General features: G+C 39.8%; 1 protein-coding gene across 2 annotated transcripts in view; it reads right to left on the bottom strand.

The window, feature by feature from the left end:
* Positions 1-17000, bottom strand: part of mgmt (O-6-methylguanine-DNA methyltransferase) — a 422264-nt gene that overhangs the window by 153943 nt on the left and 251321 nt on the right. The window lies entirely within an intron of this gene.

Here is a 17000-nt window from a genome sequence, read left to right as displayed (position 1 = left end):
ACAACAACTTTTTTTTGTGATAGGCATTAAGTGGAGAGTTTCCTCCTTATTTCCATTGAATTTGTTTTGCTAGGGCTATTTGATGCCACACTCTGTCAAATGTGGTCTTAATGTCAAGGGCAATCACTTTGCCCTCACCTCTGGAGTTCAAACAGTTTTGTCCAGGTTTGAACTAAGGTGGTAATGAGACCAGGGACTGAGTGATCCCAACTGTACCCAAACTGGGCATCAATGAGCAGGCTATTGCTAAGCAAGTGCTGCTTGATAGCACAGCTAATGACATCTTCTATCTCTAATAATAAAGAAGAGATGGATGCTGGTAATTAGTCTGGTGGGCAGTTTTGTGTGCAGTATCTACCTGGGCAAGTTCCACATTCTCAGGCAGATGCCAGTGTTTTAACTGTATTGAAACAGCTAGGGGCATGGCAAGTTCTGGAGCACACGTTGTCAGTACATTTGCAGCAGGCTGTCAGTGGTCATATCCTTTGCTACATCCAGTACCAATAGTCAGTGCTTGATATCCCATGGGGTGGGTGCTTATATCATTAAAAAAAAGTTCTTTTAACTCTGTTCAAAGCCTATTTTAACAATAATTCAAATCAACAAAGTTAGTTTAATTTGTTTCATAATGCTATAGTGCCATAAAGGTACATAATATACTTTCATTATTTGGGAATTTGGAGTTTCAAGTGGAGGTAATTAAATATTTCTATTTTAGCTCTGTGAAGATAATGTATTTTCTAAAGAGGTCAGGAAGTGGGGGTGTCCAGAACTACAAGGCACTTCTGGATTTGAACACTTAATCTAGGTCAACATTCCAGTGCATAATTGGGAAATTCCTCCTTGCCATTCCTCAACTTAGGAGAAAGTGAGGTCTGCAGATGCTGGAGATCAGAGCTGGAAATGTGTTGCTGGAAAAGCGCAGCAGGTCAGGCAGCATCCAGGGAACAGGAGAATCGACGTTTCGGGCATAAGCCCTTCTTCTTTCCTGAAGAAGGGCTTATGCCCGAAACGTCGATTCTCCTGTTCCCTGGATGCTGCCTGACCTGCTGCGCTTTTCCAGCAACACATTTCCAGCTCGATTCCTCAACTTAGCTCATTGTAACTTCAGTTCCTCATTTGTAATAAATAAAATCACAAACTATGCAAAACTCTCTTGCTTAATGGATTAAGTTGCACTTCTTTTTTCTATCATTCCTATCATTGATATTCAGATATCAGTGATAGGCTTACTGCAGATTTGGCTGGCTCTGGCCTTAAAGCTTAGTCTCTGATTGTTGTTGTTAGTTTCTGAAACTTGAAAGTGTTCAGAAAAGATTTACAAGGATGTTGCCAAGGTTGGAGGATTTGAGCTACAGAAAGAGGCTGAATAGGTTCATGTGTCGGAGGCTAAGGGGTGACCTTATAGAGATTTATAAAATCATGAGGGACATGGATAGGGTAAATAGACAAGGTCTTTTCTCTGGTAGGGAGTTCATAACTAGAGGGTATAGGTTTAGGTTGAGAGGGGAAAAATTTAAAAGGGACCTAAGGGGAAACCTTTTCACACAGAGGGTGGAGCGTGTATCAAATGAACTGCTAAAGGAAGTGGTGGAGGCTGATACAATTACAACATTTAAAAGGCATCTGGATGGGTATATGAATAGGAAGGATTTCGAGGGATATGGGCCAAGTGCTGACAAATGGGACTAGATTAGGTTAGGGTATCAGGTCGGGATGGATGCGTTGGACCAAAGGGTCTGTTTCCATGCTGTACATCTCTATTACTCTATGTTTCTAAGTCATTTGGAACATTAAGTACAGCATTTCCAAGAGAGCAACTTCAAAAAGAAACTTCAGTTAATGCCTAGCAGGATATCTCTGATGTTAATTGATGAAGTGATTAAAGTTAAGTTTTTATGACAGATAGTGAAACAAGACCAGAAATTATACTGTTTTTTGTGAGTCTGGTTCAGAACTAGGTTTCAGTTCTGGAGAAAACATTCACACCAGCCAAAGGGTTTTAGTTAGTTAGGTCTGAAAGCTGACAGAGTTAACATCTATTTAAAACTGTTGCAACTGAACAGTCATTAGCTTTGGATTGATGTCGCTTGGCCATCAAAACTGGAAAGAGTTAGTTAAGGATTAAATTACAGAGTTAAAAATAGGAATGATGTTTTATTGGGATTGAATGTCTGGTAAAGATATTGCTGGGAGAACAATTGCTTTGTTCTTTTACTGCTGACTTTAGTCTGTTTTCTTCCTTTTGCACAATAAACTTGTGCTTTTTTTTGTAAAATCACATTGGCAGCCTCATGTGAATATGTTTCATGACTAACCACCGTCGCAAACAACTGCAGAAATTAAATTTCTGATCTATCAAGCCAGATTTCATGCTGAAATCTGATTTGTCCTATATTATAGGGATCATTACAATACTGTTAACTGCATCAATTCAACAAATCATGCTTTGTTTACATTACCTTATATGTTTAAAACTAAGAGATTTTTGCATCTTAGATTCAATTTTTATTTGCTGACAACTAGATAACACAATTTTAAAACAATGTGCACATGGGTACATGTTACTTAATGGAGAAAAATGACCATGTTACCTTCATTAATGCAACTAAAAAAAATGTTAGATTTGAGAAGGTAATCTCTTGATATTTCATGTTAAATGTAGAACATTGTGATGCTATCCCCATCAGGCATGCTCACTAACAGACATGCTGACATTCCCATTGTGTCTATAAAGCAGAATATGGTAAGCCCCATCTTACATTTAACAGCAAATTTACTGTATTGTCTAAACCAAGATAATGTAAGACATTGTAATTACACAACAGATGAAATGACCCTGAGAAGATGTGAAGCTGCGTTAAATCTACAAAGGAAATTACAAGGATGCTGTTAACGTTGTCCCCTTGTTGATCAGTGCCTAATGGACAATTAAGGAGCTTGCAGCAGCCTGCTGAAAAATAAAAGCATGCTGAATTAGGTAGCAGTCCGTGTTGTACTGTAGCACTAAAAAGTACATCAAAGGGGTTAAATGGTTTCAATTTTTGCTGCTGCAGGGAACCAAGCTGTAAAGAAGACTGAAAAAGAGCTAATGGCTGTGCTTCAACATTAAAACAAAAGCCTAATCCATCCTATAATCAGAGAACAATTTGCAAATCATTAAGAGAAAAGTAAAATTCCATTAAAATACAAATCAAGTGCCCCTCATTGGACTAATAATCTTTTTGATATTATTTTGCATTTTACTACGCCTGTTCCCAATGTACACACGCCTCTGAAGACTATTTTTCCAACATACTGCTATTTACCACAGCCCACTACTTTAACAAGATACTGAAGGAAGTATAATCTGCTATTCAGAGCAGGTACTAATGAAGAATTCCATATATTCTGAAATTTAATTAAAACCCCAAAGATTTCAAATTAGATGCAATTTGAAATGCCTGGGGCAGAAATACATGCACTTGCGTGGCAAGGGTATCACACTGAAAGTTGATATCGTAATTGGTCTTGATGTATTTTGTGTTGCCATGCTGAAGCATAGAACTCATAACCATATAAAAAATCTCTATAGATTACCTGCTCATTGAAAATGCCATCACTCAGGTAGCTCTATACTAAATTACTATGCTGCTAAAATGCACAAAGTGAGTCTAAGAGTAGAACAGCACAGCTGTTCTATGCTGCCAATGAGTTATGCATATGTTGTTGCTGTCTTTTTTGTCCTAAAATATGCTCTGTTGAATATTAAAATATAATTGGCATGCACAATCAGTAGCTTAAGCCATTGTGCTCTTTTCTTTCAAACTGTGTCAGCTTCTCAAGAGTTACAGTGTTGAAGGATGCAAATCAACTAAGTAATGACATTCAGATAATAATAAAAACACATTGATCTTCTAGCTTTTCTTCTTGATGATTGACTATTCAGTAATACTGCAGCCCATTTGTACATTCTGTAAACTGTGGTTATTTACAAAATGAAATGGAAAATTTCTGCCTGGTAAGGCAGAACAGTAATTATTGGCTATGACCTCTAGTCTACTAAATCACAGAAGAGCCAGGACTTGTAACAAGTTCTTAACTGCAGTTTGCAAAAGAGTGAAATTCTGACTATCTGAGAAATCTCACATGGAATTATACAATATGCATCTGCCAATCATTAAAATTTGAATTTGCTGTTGACAGAGATGAGATTCTGACAGCCTGTGATACTTTGGTTGTCATCTCCATACATTAAAAACTGGATGTCCAGCAAATGAAAAGCACAGAAACTGGTTCTTTACATTTGCTACCTTATTGCTAGCATCAGTGCTGAGACTGAGGAATATCTAAATATTCATTGTTATCTAAAAAATTAAATACCAATTGCATTACATAATATTGGATTATATTGGTTTGGGGGTGTTAAACAAATAAGCATTCGATGATCAATAATGATCTTGCTTTCAGCCTATGTAAAATAATTGTTAACATTAGGGTATATGGACAAGTTGGATTATATAGTCCCAATTTTAACTCTGGGTCGGAACTGGCAGCAGCTATTGAGTGCTAAAATATTTTGACTTTGAAAGCATGAAGTTAGTACAATTTTAACTTATCTGCTAATGAAAACTGGAGAAGGTCTAAACTTACCTTGTGGACCTTAGGGGGAATGTGGATTTTCCCCGATTCTACAGGGAAATACTTTTAAAATTGTTAAAAATATACATCTTTGGGCCCCTTCTGGCCTCAGCACTTCTTCTCAATAGCTTTTCCTGGCTGAAAAGGAATACTTGTTTTTCTGCTTGGGTTAAAATAGCAGTAAAGCCCCAATGATGTCATCTGAGGCTGAACTGCACTTTTAAAGAAGGATCCCACTACTTTGAATCTCTCTGGTTGCTCTAAAGAGCAGATTAAAATAGAAATGCTCAAATGTACAGAGTACTTTCAGAGATAGGTCTTTGAGGTACTTCTTTGTTTACTGCCTGACTTCCACTGGGTGAGCAGAGTTTAAATGACCCCACGTATTCCCCAATAGTAACAATGGTCAATATACAGATCATTTTTAAGAAATGATCATTTACATTTCATTCACATAGCATTATGGATACCCAGATGTGTTTTACAAGATGGGACATAATGAAAGGGGTGAAATTACTTCATCCACCAAAAGTGTAAGAGAAGCATATTTTATATGTGAAGCTAAGAATCATTCCTAACTTACAGAAAGTGCTGAGGTATTTATTATCATCCCTTAAAAGGAAAAAACATTGTATTACTTAAATCTACCAGCTACTTAATAGTTGACAGAAAATCTGTATGAAAACTAATAGAATCTACAAGATTAAGTGAAATGTGTACATGTACACTGTATAGTTCAAGCAAAATAAAGTGACAAAATGGGGATCAGCGAAACTGCCTGACTTCCACTGGGTGAGCAGAGTTTAAATGACCCCACATATTCCCCAATAGTAACAATGGGGGTACTTATAAATGAATAAAATAAGGCATTTTCCCCACTCACACTTTATGTGAAGAATGTGGTTAATAAGCTGTTGGACTGATACATCTCCCTACACTGACTGCAATAAATCAAGTATATACCATATGAATCAACATTTTTTAATCTGCAATTATTCATTTCCTAAGAGATACATTTTAATGATGATGTTATACAGCATATTTTATATCCCGCTGGCAAACTCCACCCACCCCACCAACACGGAATAAATTATGTAAAGCACACTTCATCAATAAATATGCACTATGAAACCTGATAATATGCACAAGATACTGTTCATTGGTAGAAAACAATGCAATAAGAATTACTAAAATGAAACAACTGATATCAAAACAGTTTCGCTGATCCCCATTTTGTCACTTTATTTTGCTTGAACTATACAGTGTACATGTACACATTTCACTTAATCTTGTAGATTCTATTAGTTTTCATACAGATTTTCTGTCAACTATTAAGTAGCTGGTAGATTTAAGTAATACAATGTTTTTTCCTTTTAAGGGATGATAATAAATACCTCAGCACTTTCTGTAAGTTAGGAATGATTCTTAGCTTCACATATAAAATATGCTTCTCTTACACTTTTGGTGGATGAAGTAATTTCACCCCTTTCATTATGTCCCATCTTGTAAAACACATCTGGGTATCCATAATGCTATGTGAATGAAATGTAAATGATCATTTCTTAAAAATGATCTGTATATTGACTCTCAGTAAACTAGTGGAATACTTCCAAACTATATACTATGCAACAAGTGCATTAATTTTGAAGTTACCACAATTTGATACCAAAAATATCAAATATACTGGAAAAGGAACAAGATTAGAGTGGTGCTGGGAAAGCACAGCAGGTCAGGCAGATTCGGAGAGGCAGGAAAATCGACGTTTCTGGCAGAAGCCCTTTATCACAAATTCCTGACGAAGGGCTTTTGCCAGAAACGTCGATTTTCCTGCTTCTCGGATTCTGCCTGACCTGCTGTGCTTTTCCAGCACCACTCCAATCTTGACACTAATCTCCACCATCTGCAGTACCCACCTCTGCCTGGAAAAGAAACAAGTCTGTTCTGTGAATTCCGTTGTATTTGGTTTAAAAATTAACAATATGTGGCAAAACATTCAAGGCATTCATCTCATTTCTCATAACATCTGCATTCAAATGTGACTGGATGATCTGAAGTGTATTTGAACATTTCTGTATGCCACAGGTAATCAATTATCATAATAATCCCAATAAAATCTAAAAGTTCCATCATTAATTTAACCTTTTGCCTGATATAATCACGTACATGAGTTTACGCAAAATGTCTTTCGGAATGTATTAAACTGGGTTTGTAATGCTAATCTTTATTGTGTAACTATATATTTTTAACTAACTTTTGGAGACAGTAAATTGAATCCAAGGCAAACTTTAACAAACTTATTTCAACTAACTTTGATCAAAAATGAACATGAAAGACAGTTTTTCCTGCCATTCAGAACAATCACCACATTAAGAGTTCAGCAATATGCAGGCAGGACCAATAAAACAGTTCAACTCAATAAGAAATATTACATACTCGTTACAAGCAGTTAACTGATTAATTCTAAATTCAAATGTACAACTAACAGTCCAGCTTCTTCCTTTCCTAATATGTAGTAACATACTGGAAATTATTCTGGAGAACACATGTCACCATGTTGGCCGTTGAACATTGCCGAAGAAATGTCAGTGCACAAAGGATTTGAAAATATTTTCTTTATGACATAAAATGAAGAGACATTTGAAATGGTTTAACTCTCCAAGGACCCAATAGCTTTTGTTAGAGTTTCTGTTTTATTCAGAATATGCTCAACAAAAAAAAAGGATTTAGTGGTGCTGTTCGGAGTGGCTTGAGTATCAATTATGTGAATACTACTGAATTTCATTATTAATGGTTCTACAAAATTGTGTGCATTTTCAAGGCGACAAATTAAATGTGGTGCTCAACTGGTTAATGTAGTTCCTGTGACTTAATAAATGGCTTTGTATGAAAAGCTGAGGAGCTGGAACTGATCTCGGGTGCATTAAGTTTCAACTAAAATTATTAAAGAATAGAGATGTAACAAAAAAAATGACCTAACTGATTTCAAATTTTCAGCTGACGATGGGAATATTTCAGTGTAACTGTACTCAAGTTAATATTTATTCATAGTATCATAGAACCATCACAGCACAGAAGGAAGCCATCTGACCCAGCATGTTCATATCGAATCTCTGGAAGAGCAGATCCCCAAGTCCCCGCAAATTTTGACAGTTTATATCATTGTGCAATTTTCTTTTAAAGGTCTTAACTGTATCTGCCATCACTGCACACTCAGTCAGTAAATTTCAGATCCTAGAGGATGTGAGGGGTGAGTGCAAGGAGACGGATGTGTGCAGGTAGGGTGGGGTGGGTAGGTGAGAGCGTGGAAAGGCTGAGTGGCTGGCTAAGAGTGGGTATGAGTACATGTGTGGGGAGGACAGATGTGAGTGGGTGGGCAGCATTGAGTGTGCAAGCTGGTTGGATGTTGTGAGGAAGGTGTGCGGTGTGGGGAGTTGCAGTTATGCATGAGAGTTTGCAGGGGAGTGCGACAGTGTGAATGGACTTGGATAGGTGTCTTTGGAGTTGCTGGGGTGAGAGTGAGGGTGCAAAGGTGGTGGGAAGGTGCAAGAAGAGGTTGTGGGATTAAGTGTGGGAGTTTTCCTCCAGCAAAATAAAACGTCCCCACAGAGCAGGCTGGGAGGGAGTACCTTGCTTCTGACACCCATTTTTGTATGGAGTGCACGGATTCCAACTTTGGATATGCACAAAGAGCCCTACCTTTATTTTCTCTCCTGCCTTTTTGATTAAGAAGTTGAACTAAAGAGAAGTCTTTTTACTTAGTTCTGCTGCTTGGCACTTTTCAGTAATCATAGAGCAGGAGGGGGGTTATTAATTACTTATTATAAATGATCAATTATTTGCTTTGGAATTGTTTCTTTTCCTGAATTCAAGGTTATTGTTGAGGTAAACGTTATCTTTCTGAAATTTGCACAGAAGTCCCACAGCGAGTGAAAATGGAATTGTTGGACAGCCTGATCTAAAGTTACTTCCAGCTTATTTTTGAAAAAAGCACCAGTCAAATTTTGAAGCCAACTGATTATTTTGTCTGTATTTGTTGACAGTTAGAAAGACGCATTAATTATTTATAGCTATGAGCTAGAGATTTTCAGTTCCATATCCAGTGTGAGAGAAAAATCACAAAGTGAACAGATAGGCAAAAATCAGGCGAAAGGCAGCTGACCCACCCCTCATTTTGAAATGAAGAAGCTTTTTTGAGGAACAAAGTCAGACAAAGAAGAGTTAGAATGGGAGAACTGGTTAAGTGTAAGAGGCCGTTAAAGCTACAATATCAATACTGAGGAAAGAGGGCAGTTCAGCACAGAGAGGACAAGGTGTGTGCAGGGGCTAAGTGAACAGGTGAAAGGATGAATCGGACAGGACACTCAAACAAAAATACCAAAGGTACTCCATGAAGTCAACATGGATTTTTGAAAGAATAATTGTGTTTGGCAAACCTACTGAATTTTTTTGAGAACGTAATTAGTGGAATAGATGAATGAGAACCATTGCCCTTGGTATATTTGGATTTTCAGAAACCCTTTGATGAAGTCCCATATAAGAGGTTATTATGCAAAATCAATGCACATGGGGATTTGAGATGATAACGAACTGATGAATGTGAAGATCATGGTGTAGGATTATGATGATAAAGGATCTATAATAATGTGTAGTTGAGTGTCATATTTGCCCAGAGTCTTCTGCTTAAATGCACCTTCAGTAATTAGAAGCATAGAATAGTGCAACAAAGGAGGAGCCACATTTGACTCCTAATGCCTATGCCAGCTCTGGATTACAGCCATTTGTTTAATCCCACAGCTAAGTATTTTTGTTAATGAATACTTTCTTTTTCCACCACACCAAATTACCCATCTCCAATACAAAAAGTGAATGAAAAGTAAATTATATCAAAGAGAAGCAGATGACAGAAAAGAACAAAAAAAGATTAAAGCTGAAAAGAAGGACAGAAGTATCGATAAACAGAAAATTTGAGCAGAAATGAGCCATTTGGCCCTTTGAGTCTGTTCCACCATTCAAAATGATCATAGCTCATCCTTCACCTTGGTCGATACTGTTTGCTCCTATACTTGAACTCTCTTTCAGACCAACATACCATTTGTCTTCCTAACTACTTACAACACCTGCATGCTTGCTTTCAGTGACTGGTATACAAGGACACCATGTTCTTTTATGTGACAACGTTTCTAAATCTACTATGTAAATAATACTCTGCCATGCCATTTTTTTCTTCACATTTCCAATTTCCAACTTCACATTTATCCAAATTATACAGTATCTACCATGTATTTGGCCATTCTAAATTGTCTTCAAGCCTCTTTGCATCCTCTTCACCATTCACATTCCCACTTAGCCTTGTGTCATCAACAAGTATGGAAATATTATATTTGATTTTTTTATCCAAATTATTGACATATGTTGAGATTAGCTAAAGCCCAAGCACTGATCCCTGTGGTATCCCATTAGTCACAGCTTTCTACTCTGAAAACAACCCATTTCTTCCCATTATTTTGTTTCCTGTCTGCTAATTCTCAACCTGTGTGCTTTGATTTTGCATAATAACCTCTTAATGGAACATCATCAAAACCTTTCTGAAAATCCAAATACACCAAAGGCACTGTTTCTCCTTCATCTATTTGACTTGTTATGTTCTCAAAAAACTCCAGAGGTTTGCCAAACAAAATTTCCCTTTCATAAATCCATGCTAGCTTTGTGTATTTTCTTTGGGTGTCCTGTTATCAAATTCCTTATTATAAACTCCAACATTTTCCCTAATACTGATGTTAGGCTAATTGGTCTGTAATTCCCATTTATCTTCTTCCCTTCTTTTTTAAACAGTGAAGGGAGTGTTACAAGAGCCAATCTGCTGAGATTGTTCCAGAATTTGGATGATGCCCATCAACATCCACTATTTCCATGGCCATCTCCTTTAGTAACCTGGGATATAGACTACCAGCCCCTGGGGATTTATCAGCTTTCAGATCCATTCATTTTTCTAGCATTACTTTTCCATCAATTCCTTCTTCCCAAAGACCCTTATTTCTTTGCACTTCTGAGAAGTGTTTTTGTGTACTCTTCTATGAAAACTAAGCATAAGTAGTTGCTTAATTTCCCTGCCATTTTCTTGTTCTCCATTATCAATTCTCCTTACTCAAACTATAAAGTGTTCACTAATCTTCACTAATCTTTCGTTTCTTCACTAATCTTTCGTTTCTCTTTTTATATATTTATAGAAGCTCTTCCAGTTTGCTTTTATGTTCTTTGCAGATTTACTCTCATACACTATTCTTTCTCTCTAAATCAATGTCTCGTTCTTCCTTTGTTGAATTCTAAACTACTCCCAGCCTTTAGGCTTGCTATATTTTAAAGTCATATATACTTTCATATGACTTGTCTTTTTGACATTTTACTCTGTTTTTCTTTTACCTGAGTTCTATTTATTGTTAGCTTTTGTTTCCTCTGCCTTCCAATTTTGCTTTCTACTTTTCTATGTTTCATTCCCATCTTTGCTACCTCACTGTTGTCTCAGGTTTCTATCTCTCTGTCACTCTAGTTGTAACCTTTCCTCAATTTACTAGCAAATGGTTCTGGTTCTGCTGAGGTAAAACCCATTTAGATTGCGCAGGTCCCATCTTCCACAGAATTGGTCTCAACATCTGAAGAATTGAAAACGTTCGCCCTTACACCTTCCTTCCAATGAAGCATTCATTCAATCTGTTCACCTATTCCTGTTCTCACCAGCGGCACTCAAAGTAATCTTGAAATTACTGCCTTTAAAGATCCTTTTTAAAGCTCCAAATAATGAGCTTGCAGGATACAATACTTTTTACCCATGTCAGTTTTACTGACATCAACCAAGACCTCTGGATGTTTTCCCTCCCCCTTCAGAATGTACTGCAGCCACTCAGTGACATCCTCGAGCCCCACATCAGGGAGGCAACATACCATCCAGGTGTCATGTCTGTAGCCTCAGAACATCTAGTTGTTCCCCTTATAACAGAATCCCTAGTCATTATTGCTCTCAAAGATTTTATTCTCTCTGCTCCATGCAGCTGAGCCACACCTAGTACCATGAGTATCACTCTTGCTGCATTCTCCTGAGAAACAATCTCTCCTATTTGTATCAAAAATGGCAAATTTGTTAGGAAGAGCTGACCCAAGGGGACTCCTCCTTTCTCTGCCTGGTACTTCGTGCTGTTTGGTCACTCATTCTAATTGTGGCTGTGCACCTTTTAATTGCGGTGTGACAACCTTTCCGGAGGGAGTACTGATAAAGATCTCAGCTTTAGCAGGAGGGTAGGACTGAGAAATAAATACAGTAGAGGCAGGTAAGTAAAGATCATATTTGCCACCTTAAGGTGCAGAGTTGTTGGACTATGACTTGTTTCTACATAATAATAACTTTCCACCTAGCATGCTGCTCCTGCATATTTCCTGTTGGCTCAGTGGTTAGCACTGCTGTCTCACAGCGCCAGGGACCCATGTTCGATTCCAGCCTCGGGCAACTGTCTGTGTGGAGTTTGCACATTCTCCCCATGTCTGCATGGGTTTCCTCCGGGTGCTCCGGTTTCCTCCCACAATCCAAAGATGTGCAGGTCAGGTGAATTGGACATGCTAAATTGCCAAGTCAGGGGTAAATATAGGGTAAGGGAATGGGTCTGGGTGGGTTACTCTTTGGAGGGCCAGTGTGGACTTGTTGGTCCAATACTGTTTCCATACTGTAGGGAATCTAATTAATATTTCAGACTTACTTACAATTATATTTTAGACATTATACTTTCTGGATATAGGTTTATGCACTGAGCTGGAAGGTTTGTCTTTAGATGTTTCGTCACCATACCAGTAACATCATCAGTGAACCTCCAGATGAAGCACTGGTGGTACGGCCCGCTTTCTATTTGTGTTTGGGTTTCCTTGAGTTGGCGATGTCATTTCCTGTGGTGACATCATTTCCTCTGGTGGTGTCTTTCCTGTTCTTTTTCTCAGGGGGTCATAAATGGGATCCAAGTCAATGTACTTAGGAAGCAAGGATGAGCCAGCAGATTGTAACAGGAAGACAGCAGGTTGCTATAATATAAATCTCAGCCAAGCACAGGACACAACAGCTACCAGAAGAGAAGCAAATTTTTTTTTGAAAAGAATAAAAACTTAAAACCCAAGATTCAAGATGTTCCATAGGTCTGCCCTGCTGAGCTCTGTACCAGAACCTAGACAAAGTGGTGCATTCACCCTCCCTTTCTTACCCATTGAGATACAAATCGGTAGTTTTTGATCCCTAGAATTGCTGTATGTCAGTTTAAGTGAGTAAGGAAAATGACCAAGGGAAAAGGACCACGAGGATCGTAACCAGCAGGGCACTCCCTTGCAGTAACAGATATCCCTGCGGCCACAGCATCAGCCTCCCGAGGGGACTTACCTATCGAGCAGAGCCTGGTCTCAGAATTTGTGAAACTCCGAGAGGAGATCAATTCAGTGATGGAGGAGACCCGGGCAAGGCTGGAACCAATCTCAGCCATGCTGCAGAAGCATGACCAGGAGATCCAGTGTCTTGGACAGCATGTCATGGAGATGGAGCAACAGACCACAGCTTCCGAAGCCGCGGCAGATCGGGTCCAGGCCCTGGGACGGCAGGTATGGGCCTTAGTGGAGCAGGTCAACGACATCGAAAATTAAGGCTGTCAGAAGAACATCTTCCTGATTGGGCTGCCAGAGCAGAAGGAAGAAGGCCAGCTAGTCAGCTTCTTGGAGCAATGGCTCCCATAGTTTTAAAAGCTGGAAGTTGGGGTGGGCCCGCCGAGTTGCAATGTGTAGGCCCGGATCAGACCTGTGCCCTTGCCCATAGAGATAAACAAATGGTGCTGTATGCCTCTAGAGCACTGGGGAAGGATTCACAGGCTCTGATACACAAAAGATCACAAATTATGTTTTTCCAAGACTTTTCTGTGGCCATAATCCACAAGAGGAAGGCCTTTGATGAGATAAAAAGCAGACTGAGGGACTTGAATATTCAGTACTCTAAGATATCCGGCAATATTACGTTTCAGCCATGGAGTGTCCGTGTTTAATTTTGACTCACTGGAAAAGGCAAAGGACTTCCTGGACACCTTAAAATAGACTGGCTGGCTCAAATAATATGGATATAAGTGCTCATTTTGTTTTCTCTGTAGTTTGCCTGGTTTACCTGGTTTTGGGGTTTGCTTTTAATATGTGGGGGAGCCTTTTCCTTCTCTTTCTCTCTCTTTTCCCTTCTTCCGACCCTCCGAATATTCTTTATTTTTCTATCTTTTACTTTTTTGTTTCTCTCTCTTAGTACGGGATAGGGGCTGGGTTTGGGGACAATGGTGGGGGGGGGGTTATTGTCTTTTTTTTAAACCAGGATTTTTTAGGGGCAATACATGGATGGGATGTGTTGAATGCCCATTTTTAATTTTCTTGTTGTAAGATGTGTGTAACTTTTTTTTTAAAACTTTGTTTTGCCTGGATTTGGGCCGCGGCTTCAGCTAGAAGTAGTCATGGAGGGGTTAGTGAGCACTCCCTTGGGCAAGGGGGAAAGTCATAGAGATGTACAGCATGGAAACAGACCTTCTGTCCAACCTGTCCATTCCGACCAGATATCCCAACCCAATCTAGTCCCACCTGCCAGCACCCAGCCCATATCCATCCAAACCCTTCCTATTCATATACCCATCCAAATGCCTCTTAAATGTTGCAATTGCAGTAGCTTCCTCTGGCAGCTCATTCTATACATGTACCATCCTCTGGGTATCTTTTATATCTTCCCCTCTTTCCCTAAACCTATGCCCTCTAATTCTGGACTCCCCCATTCCAGGGAAAAAACCTTATCTATTTATCTTTTCCAAGGCTCTCATAATTTTATAAACCTCTATAAGGTCACCCTCAAGCTTGTGACGCTCCAGTGAAAACAGCCCCAGCCCCCTCAAATTTTTAACGGATGCACTTTCCAGGTTGATGTCCCTTGGGGCATGTTATACAATTATTTGGGGACGCTTTAACCGAGTTATGGACCCTGAAGTGAACAGGATGCTGAGGGGGTTTGGGGATATATCCGTACAATCCAGGCAGCTGGTAGACCTGTGCACGGACCTGGGTTTGGTGGATGTGTGGAGATGTCTTCACCCTGAGGGTAGGGATTTCATCTTTTTCTCTAACCCACATAAGTGCTATATGAGGATTTTTATTTGCCCCATTGGCCTTTTTGAATTCGATGCTACCTTGCAGAATTGGAAACATAGCCATTTCTGATCCTGCGGCAGTGAACATGGAGGTTAAGGCCAGTGGTGATGGGACAGGCTCGCGGCATTGGCGCATGGATCCTTTCCTCCTGAAGGATAGCAAATGTACTGAGTATTTATTTCAGGAATTTAAAACTTTTTGGGACATTAATTTGGGACATGGCCAGTAATCCATCGGTGTTCTGGGAGACTGCTAATGCCTACTCAAGGGGTTTGATTATTTCTTACTCAGTGACCCAGACGCGGCAGAGGGGAGAGCAGCAGCGTATGCCCAAGGCCCGGCTGAAGGCAGCTGAGACAGCATACTTTGTCAGACCATCTGTAACCAAGTTGCAGTGGATTATTGCCCTCAGGGCTACTCTGAATGCTGCGCTCACCCAGACAACATAGAGAGAATTTTCCTTTGCAAAACAGAGGTTATTCACGTATGGTGATAAACCGGGTAGATATCTGGTGTACCTGGCCAAAAAGAAGACTGCTCCCCAGTCTACCATATCCATTAGACTGTGTGCTGGTACTCTCACTTGCGATTCCAAAAATATTAATGCAGCATTCAGACAGTACTCTGTGCTGTACTGGTTGGAGGGCTCTGAGGAGAGATTGGCAAAGATGGAGTCCTTTTTTAAGACCCTGGACCTCCCAGGTGTAACCTCACAGCAGGCATCTCTTTTGAATGCCCCCTCTGACAATCCAAGAGATACAGGAGACTGTGAGGCAGCTCCAGAGTGGAAAAGCACCTGGCCCAGATGGATTTCACAGCGAGTTTTATACGGAGTTTATAAACATGCTGGATGGGCCAATGTTGTATACGTACAATTATTCATACAGTAAGGACTGCCTCTCATCCTCTCTGAGAGAAGCAAATATTTCTCTTATTCTCAAGAGAGGGAAAGCTGCAGAGAATTGTACTTCATACAGGCCCATATCATTATTAAATGTGGATTTTCAAATTTTGTCAAAAATGCTGCCGTTGAGGTTGGAGCAGGTTTTACCCTCCATCATAGAGGAAGACCAGACAGACATTATTAGGGGTCGCTGGTCTTCTAACAACATTAGAAGAGTATTAAATATGGTTCAGGTATGCCAGCAAAGGTTGGTTCCGGGCTTGGTAGTCTCCCTGCATACAGATAAAGCATTTGACCGGGTGGAGTGGCTGTACACCTTTTATGTCCTGGAATGATTTGGCCTTAGAGGGGTCTTTGCCAGGTGGGTGGCAGTGTTATATAGTGACCCTAAAGGAGCTGTTCTCACTAATGGTATAAGGTCTGACAATTTTAGTATTGGCAGAGGCAGCTGACAAGGGTGCCCCCTTTCATCGTTAGTATTTCCTTTGGTGTTGGAGCCATTGGCAGAGGTTATCCGGAGGGACCCAATGTAATTGCCCCAGAGGTAGGAGCGGGAAGGCATTAGATCACCCTTCTAGATGTTCTTCTCTTTATAACTGACCCGATGATATCTGTGCCCCGTTTAATACAAGTGATTGATCTATTTGGTTCTTTCTCGGGGTATAAAATCAATTTTATGAAATCTGAGGCCATGCCTGTGGGGGGTTTTGTCAGAGTACCTGATCTTGGGGGTGGAATCCTATTCCTTTCCAGGTGGTCACAGGGAGGTTTCCTGCATTTTTATCACCCCAGCCATCGATCAGTTATATAAAGCTAATTATGTGCAGTTGCTAGAGAAGATAGCAACTTTGGCGCTGGGAGAATCTTCCAATATCTGGGTTGGGTAGAATAGCTCTGGTCATAATGAATGTTCTTTCTCGTTTATCATGTCCCATGTGAATGTTCCCTTTCATGTTGCCTGGGCGAGCGCTACAGAGGCTTAACAGTTGGCTCGGTTCTTTCATCTGGCGTCATAGGTGGCCTCTTATTAAGTTTGCCAAATTGCAGCTTCTGCAGGGAATGAGGGGTGTGGATGTCCCAGATTTTAAGAAATATCAATTTAGTTCCCTATTATCCTACGTAGCTGATTGGGCTTACCAGGATCTGTGGTCAATCTGCTGGACATGAAGGCCTCCCAGGCAAAATGCCCCCTCATTAATTTGTTGTTTATGGACAAGATGAGGACTGTTATGAACCATTGCAGAAATCTGATTGGCCTTAACACGGTTAAAGCCTGGAGAATGATGTG

The sequence above is a fragment of the Chiloscyllium plagiosum genome, unplaced genomic scaffold (genome assembly GCF_037043375.1).
Source record: "Chiloscyllium plagiosum isolate Xiang-an unplaced genomic scaffold, Cpla_swu_hap1 HiC_scaffold_22, whole genome shotgun sequence".
Taxonomy (NCBI): domain Eukaryota; kingdom Metazoa; phylum Chordata; class Chondrichthyes; order Orectolobiformes; family Hemiscylliidae; genus Chiloscyllium; species Chiloscyllium plagiosum.
The sequence above is the reverse complement of the archived record's forward strand: the minus strand, read 5'-3'. Positions and strand labels throughout refer to the sequence as shown.